Consider the following 24,510-nt stretch of genomic DNA (forward strand, 5'->3'; position numbering starts at 1 on the left):
AGAAAGCGGGCATATCCAGCAGGCATTTCTTGAATATTATCAGGCGCTGTTTGCAAAGCAAGAAGTGGATGTGAGCGCATTCAAGGAAAAGTTTCTTGGCGCTTTGCCGCGATTAGATGACGAACAGAAAGAAAGGCTGCAGCTGTCGATAACTGCGTCGGAGGTCGAGCAAGCGATAGAAAATTTGAACCTGGGAAAATCTCCTGGACCTGATGGGTTAAGCGCCGCTTTTTACAAAGCATATAAACGCGAAATAGTGCCAGTACTGACAGCAGTTTTTAACGAAGCCTATAAAGAAAATGAATTGCCCCCGTCTTATGGTAAATCCCATACAGTGCTAATCCCTAAATCCGATGACGCAGAAAAGTTAAAGCAGGTCACAGCATATCGTCCTATCGCCCTCACAAACGTGGATTATAAAGTTTTCATGAAGATTTTAGCCTGTAGACTACAGTCAGTAATTCAGGATATAGTCGGTCCCCACCAGACGTGTGGGATCAAGGGACGCTCTATTGTTTCCAATATTCATAAAGCGAGGTGTGTGCTGGAATGTTGTGATTACACAAATAGCTGTGTAGCCATCCTTCAGCTAGATCTTGAGAAGGCATTCGATTGTGTTTCGCACGATATCCTGTTCTGCATACTCGACCATGTGAATTTAGGGTCCATTATTTGTGAGGGAGTGGCCTTGGCGTACCGGAGCTGCACGACAAGATTAATTGTAAATAAGAGTTTGGGGGCCCCCATTAGCCTGCAGCGTTCGGTGCGCCAGGGTTGTCCCCTCAGCCCTCTTCTATTCTGCATTTACATTGAAGCGTTGTGTTTGAATATCATGGAAAGTGAAAAAATTCGAGGATTCCAGCTACAGGCAGCAGAAGTTAAGCTGCTGGCTTATGCGGATGATGTCGCGGTGTTCACAGTGAACCGGGAAGGTATAACCGAGGCCGTGGCATGCGTAAAAGAATTCACCAAGATCACCGGTAGTAAAGTGAATTGGTCAAAGTCCCTGGGGCTTTGGCACGGAGAATGGCCAACGAAGCCCGGCAATTTTGCAAACGTGTCCTGGGTGACGACCCCAGTAAAGTACTTAGGCGTTCCACTGGATGGTTATCGCGATAGCGATTCGTACTGGAAAGCACAGACGCAAGCCACGCGTGAAAAGGTGGAAAGGTGGAAAGGGCGACACCTTTCAATTTTCGCAAGGGCCACAGTGTGCAATCTGTTTTTTATGTCTAGGCTGTGGTACGTGATGCAAGTGTTGCATTGTGCAAGGATGCACGTACAGAGACTGCACCGGATCTTTGCCGTTTTTGTGTGGGCTGCGGACTGGGAACGCTGTAGCCGGACCAATTTGTTTAGGCGGGTGAAGAATGGCGGCCTGAGTCTGGGTCACTTATTTCTGCGGCAGATTGTAAGCAGATTTTGTTTTGTGCGCGATGTAAGCGATCCGTTTTTGCGCACTGTGTGCCAATTAAGGCTCGGAAATGCACTGCCGGACTTTGTTGTCACAACCGAAAGGTTCTCGGGACGTATTTTTGGTTACTTTAGAGAGGTTGTCGTGAGTGTTCGATTCCTGTCTGTTCGATTTTCGTATGAATATTTATCTTCTGTTAGCAGGAAGAAGTTGTATAAAGATTTGTGCGATGTAGTTCTTCCACAACCTATGTACAGGGCCTTATACAATGGAGGCCAGGGACGCGACGTACTTAAGCGTGTGAAGGCGATGCAGGTGCCGCCAAGTGCAAAAACTTTTTTCTTTAAATTACATACCGGAACACTACCAGTAAAGGAATTCTTGGAAAGGAAGCAGTTATTTCTACCTTGGGGATCACATTGTTTAATTTGTAAACAACCAGAAACAATAGACCACGTTTTTTTGCACTGTTGGGAGGGGGTATACTTTTGGGACATTTTGCAACGGACTTTAAAAAAGGAATTTCCGCTCGACGCTCATGGTATTCGGTACTTGCCTGTGGAGAGTGAGGATGGGACACCATTCGACCTCATTATGCTAATGGGCCTCCATTGTATTTGGCGCTCCAGAATGGCAGGATATCATTGCGATCCTGATGCAAGGCCTGCACGGATCTATTTTCGGGAGTGCATGCATAAGTATATTGAAGTTCAGAAACTTGCTCCTGAAGCTCCCGAGTGGCTCGAAAGAGTCGAGCCTTTGGTGACGCTTAAGGAGTTTTAATATGATGTGTTGTTAATTATTGCTCATTGCGCTCTGTAGTGTATTTGTGTACTGTGGTTCTTGCCGAAGTCAGGCAATAAATAAATAAAAAAAAAAAGTTCTGTGGCCGTGTGGTCTAACGCGTCGCTCCGGAGAGCCGACAGGCAATGGGAGTGCGTGGGTTCAAATCCCGCATGGTGAAACTTATTTTTTCGCAGATTTTTTTTTGATCGCAAGTTGAATGACCTGAATGAGAAAACTCGTTTTGTTCACAATCGCTTTAATATTATTCCGTGTTCTGAAATGAACTGCATGCATCTGTTCATTTGATGCATACCGCGTTAATGTGAGCTGTCCGAAATTCGTTGTCAATGAGCTCGCACCGGCTTTTGGTCAGCAGTGGCGGTTTTCTTCCCGATTCTGCAGCACTGTGACCATACTTTTTAGATGCAGGCGAGAGGTTTGTGCGGAAGATGACATTCATTCGTCGGGTTTAATTAATTAGCACCGTGGTGAGTGCTCTGCAGTTGCCCCATTAAAAAGTGGCCGTCTGCAACTTTCGATTTCGCCGTTGCCGAGGAGCCCACTTTTTTTTTAGCCTCTCTTAAGGTACCTGGCATGTTATGAATTGTTCTGTGCAACCGGTTAGCGGCTGATCCAGTCTTCGCCAAAATAGTCTGGGACCGACTTTGGCACTGTGCTCTAGAATAGCCCAAAGGACTTGGCGGCAACAATTATTTTTTACTGATCGCAAAGTTCAGAAGCAAGATGTCTGTTAATTTAGAATGCTGGTTTATCATGCAGGAGCGCAGAAAACATGTTCTAGACTTCTTAATCGCCTATTTTCTTACTGTATATGTGTCACATTCTTGTGCATATCTGCAATTATTTTGTTTTTGTTAAGATATCTCTCGTTCTTAAGCAAAACGCGTTTTCCTTTGTCATTGAAGAGAGCTCTATAACTTGGCTATTATATGCGGCAAAAGAGCAGTATATTTAAACCGATTGGTCAAATTATTTTTACACACAACACATCGATAAGGCCTGTTTTCCCGTGTTAAGTGTTAAATTTTGAACATAGTGTTGATTCACACAGTGACAGAAAATAGTACTGCCTCAAGAGTCAGCTTGGCTCGATTTCCCTGCTCTCCTAGAAGAGCAGAATCTGCTCAGGCAGGATTTTCATGCAGCCAGGTAAAAAGAGTTCCAAACTGTGGGAGCGTCAACTAAGAATGCAGAAAAAGTTGTACAACGCTAGGAAAAAAATATTTCGAAAGAGCAACCAATAAATGAGACAGGACAATAAAGAATGCTGACCCCGCAGTGTTTGAGAGAAATGGTTTATTCTGGAAACAGCCAGTGGCATGGATCACAGTGCATACAAAGTAAAGGACACGTGCAGGGATGTACACCAACACACAATCATTCAAGTGCTCCAAAATTGAAAAAAAAAATGTGGAGCCATCGAACAACACTATTTGATAAAGCGAAAACCTCAAATCTTCATCACTGGAATCACTCAAATCAAATCACTCAAATCTTCATCACTGGAATCAGTGCTCGACTCATCAGAGGAGAAGTTGCACGAGTCAGAAATGCTGAAGACAACCGGTTCAATTTCAGCGTCAACAATCATATCGCGTTGCCATGCTTCAGCCTCAACTTGCTCCACATGAACACAACAGTTTTGCCAGTTTTCCTGGCTTACAGACGCCAGTGCTTCCGGCAGGAGCTTTTCCACTTCAGCCAAAGTGAAACGTTTATTGCGACTTGCGATTATGAATATTGCATAAGAATGCAATCTGCCAAGTGACACAAATGCTACCATTTAAAAACCCATTAAAATGCATGCATGAAATAGCTGGAAAAATCTATGCACTTATTACATGCGCAAACATGAGGTAAAACAAAAAATTATCTACACTGTGTGTAAAACTGCTCAGTTACTGATAAACGGAAGCGGTTTTTGAGGTTTAATGCCCCAAAGTAACTCAAGCGATGAGGCATGCCATGGTGAAGGGCTGCCAATAACTTCGACCATATGGTGTTCCTTAACATCCACTGACACTGCACAGTACACGGACCACTATCGCTAATCAATGGGAGAACATTCTATTAACCATGACATGCATGAAAGCAAAAACAGAGCATTCTTACAACCATTGTGTTCAATGCATAATGTGCCTTCCTCGTGAAATAGTTGGCCTTCACCATGTCAGGGCTGGACTTCGAAGGGGCCTTTACGCCAATGTAGGTCCCGTGGACGCATCCCACGACGTCTGTGATGCCGCCGCGCAGAAGGAAATGCTCCTTAACATACGCACGCTCGGCCGCAGTTGTGGGGAAAGCGAGCCACCGCTTCTGCACAGCCGCGTCGATAAGCGCGTCAGAGACGTCCCTCACACAGCGGCTGACATTGCTTTGGTGGCGTCCAATAAAGCGGTCTGCGCCGACGCTCCCATGGAAGCTCCCGATTGCCAAGAACCGGAGGGCGCAGAGGACTTGCTCTTCGGCCGAATGCGAATGAGGCCCGGTACGCACTCTCCGCAGGCCTGGGTCGTCGCCTAACTCTTTACACAACCATCGTACCGATGTTTTGGAGAGGCGAAAATGTCGCTGGAATTCGCCGTCGGCCATGGCAGTAAACGGGTCCAGCCAGCCGTACTGACATTTGCCGTCAGAGGAAGCGATGACCCAGGCTGCTGCTGCTGCCGCCATGACAGTCCCGAGATGAATTCGGGGCACTTCACCGTTCACGAGTTTAGCTCTGAGTTCACCTGTCAGTCAAAACCATTGGTCACGCCCCCGGCGTGCCGTACATAAATTATAGGCGTACGCGCTATGGGTGGGCCACTCCCAACATCCCTGCCGGCTACAGGTATGCTGCGCGGCTGTGCTGATTGCTGACAGACATCGACGATGTTGACCATCGAAGTATAGCAGGCAAAACGGACGTCTTCGCTGATTAATCTAAGCTCCTCTGCGAAGGACACGCAACGTGGCGACAGCCGCCGATTTCTTCGCTCGCATACCAAGATTGCACAACATTATAGCCTGCTGCAACCACGTAAGACACAGCACAACGCTGACGGCGCGTCACACCCGCTTGCAAGGCGTCAAACACGGAGCACGACGACGAAACGGTGCTTGGAGCACGTCCTACTCCAACATCACATCCCAGGTGTTTGGCTTGGCCGCCCTTTCATCGGTGATGAAGCTCAGCATCAATGTGTCAAAACATCCGGGATCGACAAACGGTCGCTGCTCCAGACCCAGTGCAATAAAGAGTTTGTAATTTCCAGCACCCAAGCACTGCGTACTTCAAAACCGTAACACCTTTCTCTGTTATAAGTTCGATTCCATTATTACAAACAGGATCCCTCACCTGCCCGAACGATATTATTGCGATGTCGCTGCGGTATACAACGGCGATCGACGTTAGTGACAAAACCAGTCCTCAAAACCTTGAAGTGCGTGACGTAAACAAATACTACGCAGATACGCGCGCCACCACCTTCACAGCTTTTAGTCAGCGTCTGATGACATAGGATGAGTTGTGTCGCTGGGTAGCACGATCTTCGCATCCGCAGTGCACTAAAGAGGCGTCACACACAACAGGCATACGTAATGAATCATTGAATACAGCCAGACAGCAATTTTTTTCTCACACCGCATCACAGCCGCTCGCACGGCCAATTTCTACCGCTGAGATTCGCCAAAAGCGTACTAAAAGCAATGGTTGGCCATAGCGGGGTGCGGCAGCGGCCGTTGCAGCGGAGAACTGACGCGGGATGCAGGGCATTCAGTTTTTTGCTTTTGTGTATTATGCAAGCCGGAAGATGCATGACTGTTATATTTTGATATACGACAGAATAAAATATATTATCGCAATGGCCGAAAAATAAGACAGATTCAGCGTGTAGTAGTTGCCCAGTCATTCCAGTCGAAGGTAGCGCTACCGGCGGCGTGTCAACGCAGGAGCTCTCTCGTTTTCGGCAAGGTGGGCTGCCGCTCTGGTTCGTATGCAAGCCACGCTGCAAGCAATGGCTCACTATCGCCACTAGCGGCAGAAAGTGTCAAATCTTTGTTAATTTCCTAAAGCTATGCTTTTCAACAACGCTTCATTGGATTCAGATTTTAAAAATACATTTGGAAATGAACAAAACGTTTATAATATTATCTGTTGCCTTTTAACGTATTCGAGAGAAGAGAAAAGGTTGGTACAAGAGTGCACCCAGTGCGCACTGTTCGTCTTCGGAAATGGAGAGACAGATAGAGCCTGAAAAAGAAGACACGCCTTATGCACGCCTTTGACGCGCCCGAAAAGGCGTGTCAAACAGCTAGCGGCGAGTGTGCAGATAGATAGCAGAGAAGTCACGATTTCGCGATTGCTGATATGGCGCTGATAACTTCAGGTAGCGCTGCGGCCTGGTATTGCGCAGTGTATTGTGTTTGAAGTGTGAAAGAGGCGCGCAGGGTGCGCTTGTATCGCCTTTACCTGGCTTTATCTCTACATTTTATTCTCCGCTGCGTGGGCACGTTCCGCACTATCTTCGTTCACTGACTGCCGTCATCGCGAACTCGGATGAAACTCGGGCGAGCGCCAAACTCGGGCCTTCCGGCATAGCGCCCTTGCCCTGACCAGGAAAGAAACCATGTATCTGCGAAACAGTTTGTCACTTCTTGACTAGTTTTTTGTAACTCAGTGTGCGCATGTGCCACGGAAGTGTTTTAAGTACATGTTTGGTGTAGTAAACCTTTAGTTGATGTTTAGCGCTCGTCCTGTCTCCTTCTCTGTCTTTGTCCTAGTTTTATGCGCAAGTCTTTTAATTAACTGTGCTATTTAAGAAGAGCCGAAAAGAATATGAATCCATGGACGATGACGAAAGTGTTATGAAGAAGAAATTCGTCTAAACACCCAAGTAAAGAATTTGATGAAGGGGCCAGTGAAGAAGTTAAGCAGTGATTTATGTATAGCTAAGTGCAATATGTACGTATAAGCGAAATGTTTTTGAGTGTGTTTATCATTTTTTTCTTTTCAATTCGAAGTGAACCTTCCAAAGATAGCATGAGGCAAGTGCGTTCGATTTTCATGTGACCCAAATATTGGCCCCTGTTGTTGTGGTTGCGACTGAGAGAACGATGAAAAATTGTTTTTGGAACGACCAATGACTATCCCGAGTAGAATTGCGGAAGCAACAGCGCGCCAATCGCAGCGGCGGCGGCACCTCTGAATCACCCGCGTAGCGGAGGAGCCGGCGGTGGCCCCAGCATCGCAGCTGTGTGCCGTGTGACGTCATTCCTCCTGGAGAATGCACTGCTGGCGCAGCGGCAACGGCACCTCCTTCTCACCCACGCCGCGGAGGAGTCGGCGGCGGAACCGCGCTGCTCTGACGTGACTCGCTCCTTGCGCATGCGCAGTTGGGGCTGTCTGGGGATCCGCGAAATCGCTCACACCTAGCGTAGTGTAGCTTCCGTAACAAAAGGAGTGAGTGAGTTAGTGAAAAACTTCATTGAGCTCTGGATTCGCTGGTCTTCTGCAGTCTTCAGATGGCTTCGTCCATCTTCTTGCACAACGGTCGGTTGCCCTTAGTGCAGGGCTTCGCTGGATGCTGCTGGCAGTTGTGCTCGCCGAATCAGACCTTCTTGGTCGACCCGGCAATCGCTGGAGAGCACTCTCCCATTGCTCCGCACTCGGGTTTGGTACAACGGGTACCACGTCTATCTTCTGGCATGCCCCCGTTATGCGATACAGCGTGGATGTTTTTGGCACGAGGGGCATTTTTCATTGTATTGTGTGGGATACATTTTGCTGAGAACGTTAGGTTCGGGTACGAGCCCGTTTTTAGCTGCCTTCAGGCGACAGATCTCTCTCTGCTAAGGGAGTTGTGCGGTGGTGGATACTACTTTCTGCAGCCTTTGTAGTAATCTAGTATTGCCGAATAGTCTTGGAGTACAGGTTCGGTCCCCCTAGAGGTCACCTACGCTGCATGCTCGGTAATAAGTGTACCCTCGAGCTGTCCTGTTTGCCTCTTGGTTCCCTTTTACTCCCGTGTGTCCCAGCGTCCATACTACCGCATGCCTGATTGGTTCTTCGTTTGGTTGTCGTTGTGTTATGTGGTCTCCGGAGCGGAGTATGCGGAGCGCTCTGTGCCCTATTCTGCGACGTACGTAGTTGCGGCGCGCAGTTTGTGAGTCTGTAAAGATGGTTAGAGACCGTTTAGTTCGACAGCCCCCCGCTGCTGCTAGAGCGACGGCCGCTTCTTCAGCTTCGACTATCGTACAGTCTTGTAGTGATGCGCTGGTGATCTCGCGTAGGGTCGAATAAATGACCGTTGTTACTGCGTTGCTGTTGCTCTGTCCCGCTTCTCTGGTAGTACGGCTGCGTCCACGTATACCGTCGTTTCTTAGGGTGCTAGTGTCCTTTGTAGGTATTCGGCCCTGTGTCTCTGCGTGCTTTGTGTAGGTTGGGATCTATGTTCCTGGGTATGGGTGTTACCTTTAGTGTGTTGCAATACTCGTCCTCTGTGTCTCTTGAAGTTGATAGGCGCAGCGCAGTTTCTTCAGGAGCCATCCTGCCAGATGGTTTCTGCTGTAGTCTGCGCAGTTGGGAGAATAGTTGCGCCTCTCTCAATTCCTCGAAGGTGTTGTGTAGCCCTAAGGCTAGGAGCTTTTCGGGTGAACTGTTGTGAGGAAGGTGGAGTGCGGTTTTTTAAGCTTTGCGTAGAATCGCGTAAGCCTGTTTTGATGGTATTGTAGTAGGGGAGGCTGTATGCCACTCGGCTGACTACCAGGCTTCTGACCAGGTTGGGTGTCTTCTCCTCTCGCATGCCGTGGCGTCTGAGCAAGATGCGCGTGATCATGCACCACTTGTAGGGTGGATGCCATGAGTAGGGGAAGTATGTGGGTGCAGCGTTGGTTTGACTGCATCCATATCCCCATGATTCTGATAAGCGTCTTTTCCGGTATCGGCTTCCCCTCGAGGTAGATGTTGAGCTTTAAGTCGTCGCTTGTGAGGAATGTGCGGTTTTGCTTTCCTCTCCAAACTCTCAAGAGTTCGGACTTTTCAATGGACCATGCTAGCCCTCTTGCTCTGACGTAGTCCTCTACGCAGGTGGCTGCCTCTTGTAATTTCTCTTCTTTCTCTCTCAGCAAACCTGTGTTAACCCAGATGGGGATGTCGTCGGCATACATGGAATTGTGCCTGCCGTCGATTCCTTTTAACTGTTTTACCGAGCCAATCGTGGCTATGTTGAAAAGCGTGGGGGAGGTGACCGACCCTTGAGGCGTAACTTTGTTTGGAGTAAGGAACTTCTCTGATCGGAGCTCTGCCAGGCGAATCGTTGCCGTTCTGTCTGAGAGGAAGGCTTTGACGTAGCCGTAGACTCTCTCCCGCAGTTCAAGTCGTTCATGCCCGTGAGGATAGCCTCGTGGCTTGCATTGTCAAAAGCCCCCTTGATGTCCAATGGCATTATTATGTTCTCTCCGCTCTTGGGGACGTTCCCGAGTATTTCTTCTTTGGTGTGAAGCAGTACATCTTGGCTCGATAGTTTTGCTCTGAAGCCGAACATGCTGTGGGGATACAGTTCGTTGTCCTCCATGTGCTGCTGTAGTCTAAGCGTCACCACTCGTTTGTACAGTTTTCCCAGGCACGATGTGAGCGAGAATAGTTTGAGGTGCTCAACTTGCTGTTCTTTGCCCGGTTTAGGAATCATGACTACCTCCGCATGCTTCCACTCCTCGGGGACGGTCTCCGCTTCCCAGTGTTTGTTGAGAAAGTCGCTTAATTCTGCGACTAAATCATCACTGACGTTGCGGATGAGTGCGTTATTGATCTTGTCTGCACCCGCGGCCGGGTTTCTGGTTTTGTTTCGAATCGCTGCGTAGACATCTTCTCGAGTGATGGGTCTGTCCAGGCTATCGTTTTCTCTTCCCCGGTAGCGCTCTGCGTAAGCTGCTTGGTTTCTGTCCCTGAAGCACTTCTTTCTCCAGAAGTTCTTAGTCTGGTCCCTCTAACTGGTGGATTAACGAGTAGATGGCTTTGCTGTTTGCTGCCTTGGTCTTGGTGAGATCTATTAGAGCCTGAGGACATGCCACGTCCTCGCTGTGCTCAATGTTCCGTTGAGAGAGTCGCTAAATTGCTGTCAATTTTGGCTTGCCAATTGCGCCGTGTACGCGATCTGGGTTGCCAACAAGGTCTGATCCAGCACGCCCAACGAGCTGCGAAGCTCAGCGGAGCCCTGGAATAGGGGCACCGACCCTGTGAGAAGAAGGAAGATGGACCTCTTCTTTCTCGTCTGCTACTAGCACCTTTCTAGAGCAATAAAAGTCTTTCCTACCTACCTACCTCCTCTGCTTTTGCTGTGAGTTCTGCGATCTTAAGTTTTAGCTTCCTGTGGTATTTTTGTTTCTTCCACCTCTTGGTAAGCGCGCGTCTAGCTTCCCACAGCATGACCAGCCTGGCGTCTACCTCGGGAGTCTGCTTCGTTCGCGCGATAAGTGCGCGGGCCTACAGACTGGCTCAAGCAGAGACACCACCACTGCCACGTGCAGATAGAGGAGAGGCGAAAGTTAACAGGAAAGAGTGAAAGGAGAGACGCGCGTCGCAACAACCCCATCCGCCGAAGCGAAGACACTGGCTGAAACAACAGGTACCCCAAGATCTCCCTTGTATTTTCGTGAATTCAATAGCCTTTATTCGAACTTCCTCTCAGTGTGCTGCGAACCAAAAATTGGCCAGTGCCTGTGAATTCATCTCAATGTTCTTTCTCTGAACTGCTGTTCAACTTCGTTACAATATACTCCAGAAATTTAATTTCACTTTATAAGAGTCACAACCAAAAAAATACCATAAATATTGGTTAAAAGCAAAATAACAATATGAAATAGAAATATACGCAACGTATTTTTGAGGAAAGGAAATGACGCAGTATTCTCTGTCATCTCGGTTGACACTTGAGCCGCACAGTACAGGAAGGGAGGAAGTGGGAGTGAAAGAAGAGGTGCCTAATGAGGAAAATTAAATCTGTATTTGGGGAAAGCAAATGTGCAGTAACTGCCTCACATATCGATGGACACCCGTCATTCGTTTGATTGACAGCTATAATGAGAATATTGGCTTGCAGTATGAGCCTAAAAAAGCTTTCGCCTTAATCGAACTACCTGGATTCCGCCATGTCACGTTCTGACACCTACCTGTCAATCTCTTCCGAACCACCTGTCTCCTAGCCTGTCATACTATCCGTTACACAAAGGCAGCACTTCGGATCCCTCCACTTTATGCTCATGAAAATTGCTGCTCGTGGTATCCACCGTCAGGCGGTTGTCATAGTTTTTAAAATTTACAACTCAAGTTAGATGTTTGTCGCCAAGCATCTCCTTTCAAGCTGCCTCTGAATGTGATCGGGATTCAGAGTTTTTACAAGCAGTGCGATAATTGTCTTCTCTTGTGTTTCAGCGCTGCTATCGCTGTGCATTTGGCTTCACCACAACAGTTGCTAGCAATGCAAGACAAGCAGTTTCATGATCTGCTAAAGCCGCCGTAATTCACGCAGTTAATTGCCTACCAGAAAGCTTATATTTATCAACACGCCCAGTACGATCGGTGACTCCGCTATTAGGCAAGGGAAGCTGGGAACAGCGCATGAAAATGTGACGAAACAGAAAAAACTGCGAGAGGCTGGCGACCTGATTACTATTTCGTTGAAATTCGTTTATTTCTTGTTCTTTTCGTTTCTATGTCTGTTTCGATCTTCAACGCTGTTTCAGCTTAAGATCAGCGCGAAGACAGCGCATTTTCGCTGTGTGTGGCACTAAGCAGTTTATTGGGATCAAACCATTTGGCCATATTCAACAGTTTAACGCATTGTCTGATTTTCTTCCGGCAAAAAGTGCCGCACTGTGTTGCTGTTCTGTGTACTGTGTTGCACGATGTTCACTTCGCGTGGTAACTCGTTCGTCAGTAAAGTACCTCACTGTTCCCTCCAAAACACATAGAGGTAGCTGAATTTCCTTGTGCATGAAGATGAACCTAACATATTCGACTGAGGAAAAATACCCAAACTGAGCCTGCAAAGGTGGAAGAAGGAAAGCAAAAATCAACGCATAAAATAAGAACAGCAATGTGCTTTACTTATTTTATGTCTACTTGAGGACAAACGAAAGAGGCTTATGTGTTGTTTTCTTTTACAATAGCCCAAGTATACGCCTGAAAGTGTAATTCTTCGATGAAGAAAATAAAAATCATAATTTATTCTTAAAACAAAAGGAGTTAGTACAGCAGTTTAAAATGTACAGAAGTGAAAAAGCTAGGCGTACTACTTGCTTTCCATTTACTTAATGACAAAGAAAGACAAGTGCTTTATTTCCTTCAAATATGCCAGAGCAAAGTCCGTTCAAACATAGCTTCTTTCTATCAGAAGAAAGGACGCATTACCATTGTTGAATGTGCGCTTTTTTTTACCCTTCGAGAAAGAACCCTTGTAGCACAATAAACTTTTTAATTCATTCATTCATTCATTCATTCATTCATTCATTCATTCATTCATTCATTCATTCATTCATTCATTCATTCATTCATTCATTCATTCATTCATTCATTCATTCGCAGAAGAATAATTGGTTTAGCTTGGTTTATGGGGTTTAACGTCCCAAACCGACGCCGTAGTAAAGGGCTACAGAAATTTCGACCAGCCGGGGTTCTTTAACGTGCACTGACATCGCACAGTACACCGGGCTCTAGAATTTCGCCTCCATCGAAATTCGGCCGCCGCGGCCGAGATTGAACCCTCGCCTTTCCGGTCAGCAGCCGAGCACGCTAACCACCGAGCCACCGCGGCGGCTTAAAGAAATTTTGTCAAACTCAAACTAGTCAGAAGCCTTGTAGTTAGTAGAATCACGTACAGCCTACCCTACCAGTGCCTCAACAAAAACGAAATACAACAAGCGGATGCCCTGCTACGCAAAGCGTATAAGACAGCGCTCCGACTTCCGCGCAACACGTCAACCGAAAAACTCATGGCCCTGGGATTACATAACACCTTTGAGGAGCTACGAGAGGCGCAGCTTGAGTCGCAAAAACTCAGGCTGTTGCAGACAACGACTGGAAGAGCGCTCCTGCAGAGGCTCGGATACCGCGAGCAGATGCGAGAAATGACGAGGACGGCAACGATCCCCGACGAGCTTCGCAAGACCCTCAAGGTAGCGCCAATACCAAAAAACATGGATCCCAACCTCCATCGAGGCAGAAGAGAAGCGAGGGCCGACTTCATCGAAAGAACATACGCTCCTCAAGCCACGACCGTGTATGCAGACGCGTCTTGGAGAGGAGGAGACACCAAAATCGCTGTGGCGGCGGTGGTCGATTCGTCTTTACGCGAAATGACCAGCGCGTCTCTCCGAGGCTGCACAGCTGCAGAGTCCGAGGAAGTAGCCGTTGCTCTAGCGGTGGCGGAGGGCTATAGAACCGGGCGGTCGCTAACAATACTCACCGACTCTCAAACAGCTTGCCGAAATTACATGAATGGCAGGATAGGTCGTCACGCGCTCCGTATACTCCTCGCAGCGAGCGACAGAATTAAAAACCAGGAAGAACAAAGCGACAAGATCCCACACAAAATTGTGTGGGTACCGGGGCACACGGGGGTGGCAGGGAACCAAGAGGCCGACAGGATAGCTCGAGGATACATTACTTTCCGAGCATCCGATGAGCCCGCGGAACTCGCGCCAGCACCCAGGGATTACTCGGCCATACTACAAAACTACAGAGGCAGAAGATTGCGGTATCCCCCACCGCACAAATCTCTCAGCAGAGAGGAAGCTGTCACTTGGAGACAATTACAAACAGGCTCTTTCCCAAACCTACATATACTAAACAAAATGCACCCTACCATATACGCGGACAAATGTCCCTGGTGCGACGGAAAACCTACACTATACCACATCACATGGGCCTGCCAAAACATAGACGTGGTCCCCAAAATACAAAACCCGAGTGCGGAGCAGTGGGAGACTCTGCTGTCCAGCGACCGCTGCGAAGACCAACAAGGTCTGGTACAGCGAGCTCAACGGGCGGCAGTGGCCAGCGGAGCCCTGGACTGAGGGCAACCGACCACTGATTAGAGGCGGACGACTTCGACAGAGAAGGCTCCTGGGGGTAAAATCAAGGAGAAAACGTCTCTGAAGATGCTCCCAAACCGCAGGAAAAAGGACTAGAGTAAAATAAAGTTTTTCCTTCCTTCCTTCCTTCGAAATGAATTTACTTTGTTCAGAAGAAAGGAAAAGTCCATAGGAAGTCTGTCGAGAATGCAGAAAGGAAAGAAAAAAAAGTAGAAAGGCAAAATTAATTTTCTTAAGGATGGGCATAAGTCAGGATTTTTTCAACGCCAGAAATGATGCTATAAGCGTTTTAAAGACAAGAAGTTGCGGTGTTCTCATGTTCATTAGCTAGTGGAATAAAGTTCTTAAAACCTACGAGGCAAACAAAAATTTAACCTCGCTTAATCTTCGTCTTTAGGAGGGTAATGCGACAGCGTGTGGCAGTGCTGATCCGAAGAGTATATTAAAATCGCATTAGTAATGCTGATGACCCGCCGCGGTGGCTCAGTGGTAAGGCGCTCTTCTACCGAGCCGGAGTACTCGGGTTCGAACCCGACCGCCGCGGCCGCGTTTCGATGGAGGTGAAACGCAAGAGGCGCCTATGATCTCAGTGCACGTCAAAGATCCCCAGGTGGTCGAAATTATTCCGGAGACCTCCACTGCGGCACCTCTTTCTCTCTTTCTTCTTTCACTGCTACCTTCGAGCCTTCCCTTACGGCGCGGTTCAGGTGTCACCCGAGGTATGTGAGACAGATACTGCGCAGATTCCTTTCCTCAAAAACCAATTCACCAATTTACCAATTTAATGCTGGTTCCTCCGCTAATTTCAACATTTTGCAAATGCTATACAAAAAACATTTAACAGCAGTGTAATTAAAGTTTTACTAAAATAAAGACTTAACAGTGCTTTGACGTTCCCGTATTACCTAGAGCGGCTGAGGCGTCCGCAAAAACAGTGAGACACATATTGCGTCCTTTCCGATAACAAATTTTTATGCGTAGCATATTGCAATCACTCAGTTCAGCCCTTGGATCGGCCGGGCAGCCAGCAAACCACGTGACGTGACGTCACGACAGCCGGAGGAAAAACCGTTGGTAAAGATGATGGCGATTCTTGGTGAGAATTGCAAATACAATGAAAAGAAAAAAAAGAAAAAGAAGAAAAAAAGAGAAAAAAACGGCTGAGCATGGTTGCGGTTGCCACCGACCCGTTACAAAGGGGGCGCTCCTGTCCATCCATCCATACGTCACGGAGGAAAAGCTGCTGACAAAATCGAGTGCCGCCAAGCAATACCTCGCGCAAAAAGACCGCGCAATATGCAACGCATTCTTGGCTTAACCAAGCTAAGCCTGGGCATTTTTATTGGTCATGCACGCATGAAACGAGCTGCGTCACATTATGGGCACTTTCGTGCTGTTTTGTTATGAAAGAAACACTACGGTAGTCGCCGAGCCATTTCGCGGAGCTCTGGAAAGGCCAAGCTGTGCATGCGCGATTAGAGCGGGTGACGTCACACGGCGTACAGCTGGCATGCCGGGGCCAAAGCCGCCACCGCCCAACACCCTCTCAATAGGGTGTTGCACCGCCGCGCGCTCTCTTTCACCACGCCAACAGTCGTCCCCTCTTCTCTCTCCCTCTCTCATGCGCAGTAGCGATTGCATATCACCATCTGCGTGGTTTTCGGTGCACATAAAACAAGCAGTGTCTTAGCTCTGCTATGCCAGGATATACGTAGCGTGAGTTGAGGGCGAGGTGCCCACATCTCGGCCGACACCTGAACCAGAGGGAAGGCCCATAACTGCCCTCTTGGAACAGCGGACACCTCAACCATGTATTAAGCTAGGTGGCGGTAGTGACAGGTGTGCGTTGCAAGTGTTGGCATTGGCAACGTTGTGCCAGAATGCGGCGCTGAAGCCATAGGCTGTGGGCACTCGTTGTGTTGATTGGCGTTGGATGGATGGAAAACTTTATTGAGCAAGTGAGTTTGGACCGTACAAGGTCTCAGGGCCACCGCACAGCCCTCACATTACGCGCATGTGTCCAGGCCACGTAGGGCCATGGCACTGGCACCCCGGTTCACACAGCGAAGTTGCGCGTCCGGGTCCTGCGACGCAAGGAGGGCCTCCCATTCCTCCCATGTACCGATGGCGGGCTGTCCCTGCGGGGGAGGATCGGCAGGGCAGCCAAAGAGGATGTGGTCTAGGGTGGCGTGCGGTTCTCCACAGAGAGTGCACTCTGGGGAAACATGGCGGAAGTGGGATAGAAGCTGAGGGGTAGGAAGAGTTCGGGTCTGGAGTCGCCTCCAGAGGATTTGTTGGGTTGACCACGTTTTGCACTCCAATCATTTTAAGGAAAAGAAGCGGGCAAAATGGCTCTCTGGGTCACTGGACGCCTGTATCGTGCTTATAGGTACGTAGGGTGATGAGAGAGAGATGTGAGCTGCAGGCATTGACAAGGTTCTGCCAAAAACGCGGCGCTGAAGCCGTAGGCCATCGGTGTTCATTTTTTTCATTGGCGTTGTTAACGGCGAGACTCTAATGTAGCTCAAGCAACAATACAGGGATTGACGGCAATGAGCTGGCCCATCAGCTCGCCCGCGACAGACTTTTCCGGGCACCGTTGATCCCCTGGCCCAAGCCCTCGGAGGACGGTGGGAGACTCACCCTACGCAGCACCATAAAGGAGGTCTACCTTGAGCTCCGCCTCTACAAACACCTTTACCCTCCAACACATCCATCACTCGCGGTGCCGAAGTCTCGCCTTCTTCGGCACATCCAAATGAATGCAGTCATCACCCCGTCTCACCTCTTTCTCTATCGCTATCGCTCGGACCCTTCCTGTCCCAACTGCCCCTGTATCTATGCGGACCTGGCCCATTGCCTCTTCTATTGCCCAGCTGCTCAGCAGTCGGGTTCCTACCCCCCACCCTCTCTATTCATCACCACCTGGCTCGACTGGCTTGGCGCTGAAGGGGAAGAACAGCGACTTGTGGTCGCCAAGGCGGTCGACATGCTCGGCCCATAAATTATGGTCGAATAAAGGTCTTTTACTACTACTATGGCTACACGCAGATGTTGCTTTCGCAATCCTCCAGGTTTAATTAGAGCTACACGGCAGCCAATTTTTTGCTGTGTTCAAGCAAGTTATTAATGCGTTTGGCACTATGCTGTGCTGAAAGAAGGATAAAAAGAAAATTGTACGGGCCTGCCTACTGGCTCGAGCTGAGGCCGGTATTCTGATTTCGAGGGAGTCCAGGATATACCGACCTGTGGAGGTTTGTGTGAGCCTGATGTATTGGGCCTGTTGGTGGGCCTCCACCAGTTCCCCGATCGTGTTGCGGAGGCCCAAGCCTAGTAATCTGTCTGTGGGTGTGTTGAGGGGAAGATGAAGTGCTACCTTGAATGCCTTGCGAATCAAAGCATCCAAAGCATTTATGTCATGTTTGGATAGTTGTAAGTATGGGGTAGTGTACAGCACACGGCTGAGGACAAAGGCGTGATTGAGGCGACATAGGTCGCGCTCCTTCATGCCTCTGTGATGCCCCGAAACCCTTCGGATGAGGTGCGATATCGCGCCTACAACCTGCTTGATGTTCTTGAGGGTGGTGGTGTTTTTGCCATCGTTCTGGATGTGCAGGCCTAATACACGGAGGGTGCCAACCTCAGGTACCGGGTCACCATTCAGTTCAATGACAATGGGGGAGCTGGGACAGCGGTGGTTCTTAGGACGGATGAGGAGCAGTTCGGTCTTCTCTCGGGAGCAAGACAGTCCGATGGTCCGTGCATAATTTTGGGTGAGTGTGGCTGCTTCCTGTAAGGTGTTCTCTATGCCGCCGTCACTGCCGTGGGTGGTCCACAGGGTGATATCGTCGGCATAAAGAGTGTGCTTCAGGTGTTGAATCGTTGCCAATTCTCGGGCGAGGGGGATGAGGGTAATGTTAAAGAGAAAGGGGAAAAGGACGGACCATTGAGGGGTGGCGATACTCTGAAGCGTCTAGGAGGGGGAAGACAAAGGGCCGAAGTGTATCTCAGCTGTGCGGTCAGTGAGGAATGCTTGAATGTAGGCATACGTGCGCACACCCACATTCAATGGGGATAGGGCAGTCATGATCGCCTGATGTTCAATGCGATCAAAAGCTTTGGAAAGATCCAAAGCTAAGACATCCCACGACCCCTTCACCAGGAGCTCCTCATCAGGCCGCTCCCGAGGAATATGCACCCGTCTCACCATGAGCAGCGCCGCAGAGCCCGTGCGAAGGCACTCCATCGAGCGTACGGCCCCGAGCCGGACGCCGTATGGGTGGACGCTGCCTGCACGGGTGATGAAGCGACAGCAGCTGTGGTGGACTCCTCTTTATCCGCCCTCCTCACACTACCTCTCCCTCCAGGCACCTCCCTAGAAGCTGCAGAGGAGGCCGCCATTGCACTTGCTATCACCCGCACGGAAGCCCGGTACATTTTAACCTCCTCACACTACCTCTCCCTCCAGACACCTCCCCAGAAGCTGCAGAGGAAGCCGCCATTGCACTTGCTAACACCCGCACGGAAGCCCGGTACATTTTAAGCGACTCGAAAACTGCGATTCTAAAATTTGCTCGAGGCCGAGTCCATGTCCCTGCTTTTGGCATACTGGACTCACCCGATGCACCCCCGCACCGCCAAGTGGAGCTGATATGGGTGCCCGCGCACTCCGGTAATCCTGGAAACGAGGCCGCCAACCTTTTAGCCCGAGGTTCTTTAAACCGGGCTCAGGTGCCCTCGGATCGGGGATTCACGAAGGAGCGCATGCACTCATTCAGCGAGCTGACGCAGGCCTAGAGAGCCTCACGCCAGCTTTACCCCCCGCCGCACCCCTCCCTAGATAACAAACAAGCAACGCTCTGGCGCAGACTACAGATACACTCTCTTCCCTCACCCCTTACCCTAGCCCACTATCATCCCTCCTTCCCCACTCGGGCATGCGCCCTATGCCCAGAACCCTTCACCTCTTCCCTCCACATCCTTTCCCTCTGTCCGGCGGACCCTCCCCCGCGGGACCTAGAGAACCTCAAGAGCTGGGAGGACTGGGAGACCCTGCTGTGCTCGGAGGACCCGGCCGTGCAGACCATCGCAACCGGCCGGGCTGCCAGTGTTATGGACCTTAGGAACATAAACACTTAAGTGCAGTGGGGTCGTGCGGGGACCCTGGTGCGTGCCCTGAATTCCTCTTGAAATAAAGTTTTTCTCTCTCTTTCTCTCTCTCCAGGCTTAACCAGATCTAAGCCATTGCCTAATTTTTAGAGCGCAGCTCTTCGGCGCGCGTTTCTGCGTTCTTCAGCGTCGCTGTCGCCGTTGTCCGTTGTAACCAGCAGTGGACAGCCTTTAAGCTGCTAAACCAATGTTGTCAGAGCTTGCAAAGCATAGGCTAAAATTAGTAAATTGGTTTTTGAGGAAAGGAAACGAGCAGTATCTGTCTCACAGAGCTGCGAAAGCAATGGAGCGGGAGCTTGGAAAGCAGAGGGTATATTGGTAAAATGGTTTTTGAGGAAGGGAAATGAGGAGTACCTGTCTTACACAACTCGGTGCACACCTGAGCCTGAGGGAAGGCGCATAACTGCCCCCTTTAAACACTAGACACCTCAATGGTGCTTTAAGCTACGTGGCGGTAGTGGCATATGGGCGCTGCATGCGTTGGCATTGACAACGTTGTGCCAGAAACGCGGCGCTGAAGTCATAGGCTGTCTGCGTTCGTAGTGTTCTTTGGCGTTGGCACTGACAACACTTTACGCTCCTATGATTTTAGGATTAAGGAAGAGCGCATAACTGGCTCCCTGTGTCAGTGGACGCTTTCATCGCGCTGATAGCTACGTGGGGTGATGGCAGAGTGAGGTGGGCTGCATGCGTGAACGCTGACAACGGTGAGCGAGCTCTCACGATCAAGCATTAGCTGCCACCATCCAGGGTGGCAGGGTGGATGAGGACTTTAATATAGCTATAAAGGCAAACAGGAATTTTTTATCACTTATGCAGGAGAACATCTCCTTCCTCTCGCTCTGAACGCTTCCCACAGCTGTGGCAACCGCGATAAATACTTGCGCTTACCTCGTCTTTTAGAACCAGGCATTGGTGCAGCAAGTCAAGCATATGTCCATCTATTTCTCCGACAACAAAGCTTCCTTCATGACAATCAAGAACTGTTTGTGGAGTGTTTCTTGAAGAAATATGTGTGAAAATTACAAGTTGTCTGTAATTGTACATACATGTCTTGCTCAAATTACTGGCCTGATTTTATGGAAAAGCTGCAACAGCATGATGAGCTGCGCTGAAATATCGCATCAGGAAGTAACGTAATCGTCGGCCTTTTTTTCCCCGCTTTCTTCGTTCACTCCCACTTTCCTCCCTGTCCTTACGGCGCCGCTCATGTGTCCACTGAGATATGTGAGAGAGATACTGCGACATTTCCTTTCCTCAAAAACCAATTTAACAATCTATTTACGCCCTTTGGCAGTAACACAACGCCGAAGGAGTCCACTGTGGCGTCCTGTAAAGTTTTGCTCCTTAACAGTATGTCTGTTTTGTCCTGGACGCAAGTACGGTCTTCTCCCCTTTGTTGTCTAACACGGCAAATGGTTCAGTTATTCCACGCAGTAAGTCTCCGTAAAATTACGGTCTTTTTCACAATGTACCCGCTCGGTGCAGTCCATCGTTGTTTTGATGCTTTCTTCACCACTCGCAGCCACTATCACCGCATGCTGCCTCCCTCGTGAGAATGCATTCGTTGACACCTACAACGCGTCTACGAGAACCTTTTGTCTCTCGCCGACTTGTTGACTCCTCGCGCCCTTCATTATCAGATGCAATAGGCTGATCTCGCGAATTTTCAGCCAGATCTAAGGACATTTCTTTCTTTTTGGCTTATTCGTCTGTTCTCCCGCTTTGTTTGTTTTCCATTGTCCTAGAATTTTGTTCTGTTCCTTCAGCGAGCTCGCCGAAGCTCTGCTGGGAACGCAAACCACGAGACTCAGAGGCACCCCCACGGGACGAGCGCTCCTAAGAAGGTTGGGTCGGGACACGAGCGGACTGGTAGACAGATACGCGGACGTACCGGACCACCTTAGGAAAACCATTAACGTGGGACCATTGCCGAAAAACATGGACCCCAATCTTCACGAAAACAGACGAAAAGCGAGGGCCGAGTATGTGGAGAGAAGTCTAGCCCAGTTAGACAACACCGTATACACGGACGCTGCCGTATATCCCCGCGAGAGAGAACGCGTAGCCGCGACGGTAGTGGTAAACAAGGAAGGAGACATGATCACGTGTGCCACGGCAAAGGTCGCCGGCACAGCGGAGGCCGAAGAGATTGCCGTTGCGCTGGCGGCAGCAGAAGGCTACGGAACGGGCCGATCTCTCAACATGCTGACGGGCTCGAAGGAGACGTGCAGGAACTACACGAGGGGCAGGATCAGCAGAACAGCCCTTAAAATACTCAGCGGGGTAACCTCCACCGAGGGGAAACCCAGGCATAACCTAAACTGGATCCCGGGCCAGGCGGGCATAGTGGGGAACGAAAGGATTCCGAGCAGGGCAGTCAAATGCTCCGGAGCTCCGCCTACAGGCTTGCGAAGGGGGATACGCAGAGACCTTGCATTTGCTTAGGGGAGCTAGAATTAGATATCCACCACTACACAAAGCCCTAACAAAGGAGGAAGCGACCGGCTGGCGCAGATTACAGACCAACTCCTGTCCTAACCTACACATACTTAATAAGATGTTCCCGACACAGTACAGAGCCACCTGCCCTTGGTGCGATGCCACACCTACACTTTATCATATCACGTGGGAATGCGAACGCAACAAAGCATTCCACCAACACGAACACCCGAGTGCGGAGCAATGGGAGAGTCGGCTCACCAGCGGCGAGCTCGCGACCCAAAGGGCCTTAGTGCAGCACGCGACTGATGCAGCACGACTCAGTGGAGCCTTGGAATAGGGGCCCACCCTTGCTGACAAGAAGCCTCGAGTCGCCAGCGCCAGAAAAGACGACGGAGACTTCACAACCGCGAAACCCTTGAAAGACCCAATAAAGTTTTCACTCACTCACTCTGCTCCTAATTCCTGCTCGCCGCTTTCATATCCCTCTTTGTTGGGCACATTTCATTAGGGCTGACGATGGAACACAAAGGACGAGCCTGCTGAGCATCGCACTTGCTTTCAATGCCACTGTTCCTCTCTTCACTGTCTGTACTTCTCATCCGTGGTGAGTATTATGGCACCTAGGTTCTGCGAGCAGCCGTCTTCATTAGGTAAACGTACAGAGCATTAAACTTCGATTACACCTTGACAGAAATTAGAATCTGGAATTTTTCGCATGCAGAAAAACGTGATCATTTTAATGTAATGATCACTCCCCGGATTCCTCGTTTTTCAAGAAGTGCAACAGAGCTGTGAGGCGAAAGCATTTTCCTAATGTGCATTTCTTCGCATTTCTTAATTCGCATTCCTTAATACGAAAGCATTACTAGGCTATGTCGGCGGGGGCGTGTCCGAAAAATGTGTCAGCAACAGTTTTGTGCAACTCAGAAGAAGCAGCGTCAAATGAATGGTTGTAATCGCTGATCTCCACTAGGTGGCTGGATGCCGCATTCCCGGTTTCCGAGACGAGCGTGAATGAAGTCGACGGAAGTTATGCGGGTTGTCCCAGAAGTCGGGTGTCTGCTGTGTATATCAGTGCAAAAAGTCACAATTTTTGCCTTTTCGTTCTGAGGTTCTCGCGTTTTTCTCGAATAATGTCTTCTGTTGAATGATTGTATTGAGCAAGCTGAACGCGAGATATGTGATAATTGCCTGCAGAACCCTGTAAGTTCTCAGAAACCGAAGAAAACAGGCACGCAGGCCTCACCCTGCCGCGGCAAAGGAATACGTGCATTAAACAGTATGTTCTGTCCGGTTCTTGCCTTCCGAGCGCATATCAGGAGTACTGGAATGACGATGAGGCTAAGCCATCTTAAAAACAAATTCTCGAGTCGCAAAGAGAAGGCGAAAGATGGCGCAGAAATCTTTACTCTCGAAGTGCCACTCGTTCTACAGCTGCCGCAGTTTCAGTTTCGAGTTTGTGGCGGACTATGACTCTCCTCATCGATGGCAGATGATGTTTATCGCTTCAGGTTGTCATTTACCTTCCAGATCTGCTTTTAATCTAGCTCCAAAGCACAGCCACGTTTTAACTGCACAGCGTGAGAGAAACAACTGAGAAGAAAGGCGAATGCTGCAGCGCGCGTGAGAAGCACTGTTAAAAGTCAACTGCGCCAAGCATCACGAATAAAATCTCATTAAGGTTAACTTGCTGCAGGTACGAAACAGCACATGACCTGCTCCGTCGAAAAAGCAGTACCATACCTTTTGAAGGCTCTAATGTGAGCCAACTGAACACCGTCGACACTTCATCAGACAGTAGCCTAGCCCTTGCTCCGGTTCGGTCTAAACATAATTCGGTAAAATGGTCACTGCTAATTAAGTTGCCTGGTGAATGTTTCCACCTATTCTTTCTTAAATTTATCCCTCATTAACAGCATAATTTGGGCTGGAGCGCTGCAACAAGCATCACAGTAAAGAACATAGTTGGCGACGCAAGTGCAACGGGACGACACAGAGCTGAGCACAAGAGGCTCCATACTTGTTGCGTGTAGCGACGTCCTGTCGTCTGCTGGTGTCGTCCCATTGCAATGCAATGAACCCTTATTTTTGAAACGTCTTTCCCGAAGACGTTTCTGATCTCCTCGTGCTGTTGACGACGCAACAGGTAGGCATTGTCGTGGAAAAGACGAGAACGGAGAAAAGACGAAATCCTAAGTGGGAAACCAAAACTGAAACTGAAAAACCGTGCTGAGGTCTGATTTCGTGCACTGCCAAAGTATGACTTCCAGAACAAGGTCGCTTACTTCCGATGGTTTCACTTTCGGACGCTTGATGCACCATCCAGCCCCCTAGTGGAAATCAATGGTTCTAATCGAAAGAGGATGATGTGAGGGTGCTGCGCAAAAAAAAGTATTCGTAATCGGAAGAATAGTTAAATAATTACGGCCAAAAAATGTTCAAAAAGTGGGCTGGGTCACAGCAAGTGGCGCCAATTTTGTAAATGCCGCGCCAAAAAGATGGGGCCACACTCCCACCGCTGGAACCAGAGTTGAAGACGGAGGGGTCCTGGAGATGACTAACTCGTTTAGCCCCGCAGGTACCGGCTCCGAATGACGATGTCG

The sequence above is a fragment of the Amblyomma mixtum genome, chromosome 1 (assembly GCF_055824585.1).
Source record: "Amblyomma mixtum isolate Tamu chromosome 1, ASM5582458v1, whole genome shotgun sequence".
Lineage (NCBI taxonomy): Eukaryota > Metazoa > Arthropoda > Arachnida > Ixodida > Ixodidae > Amblyomma > Amblyomma mixtum.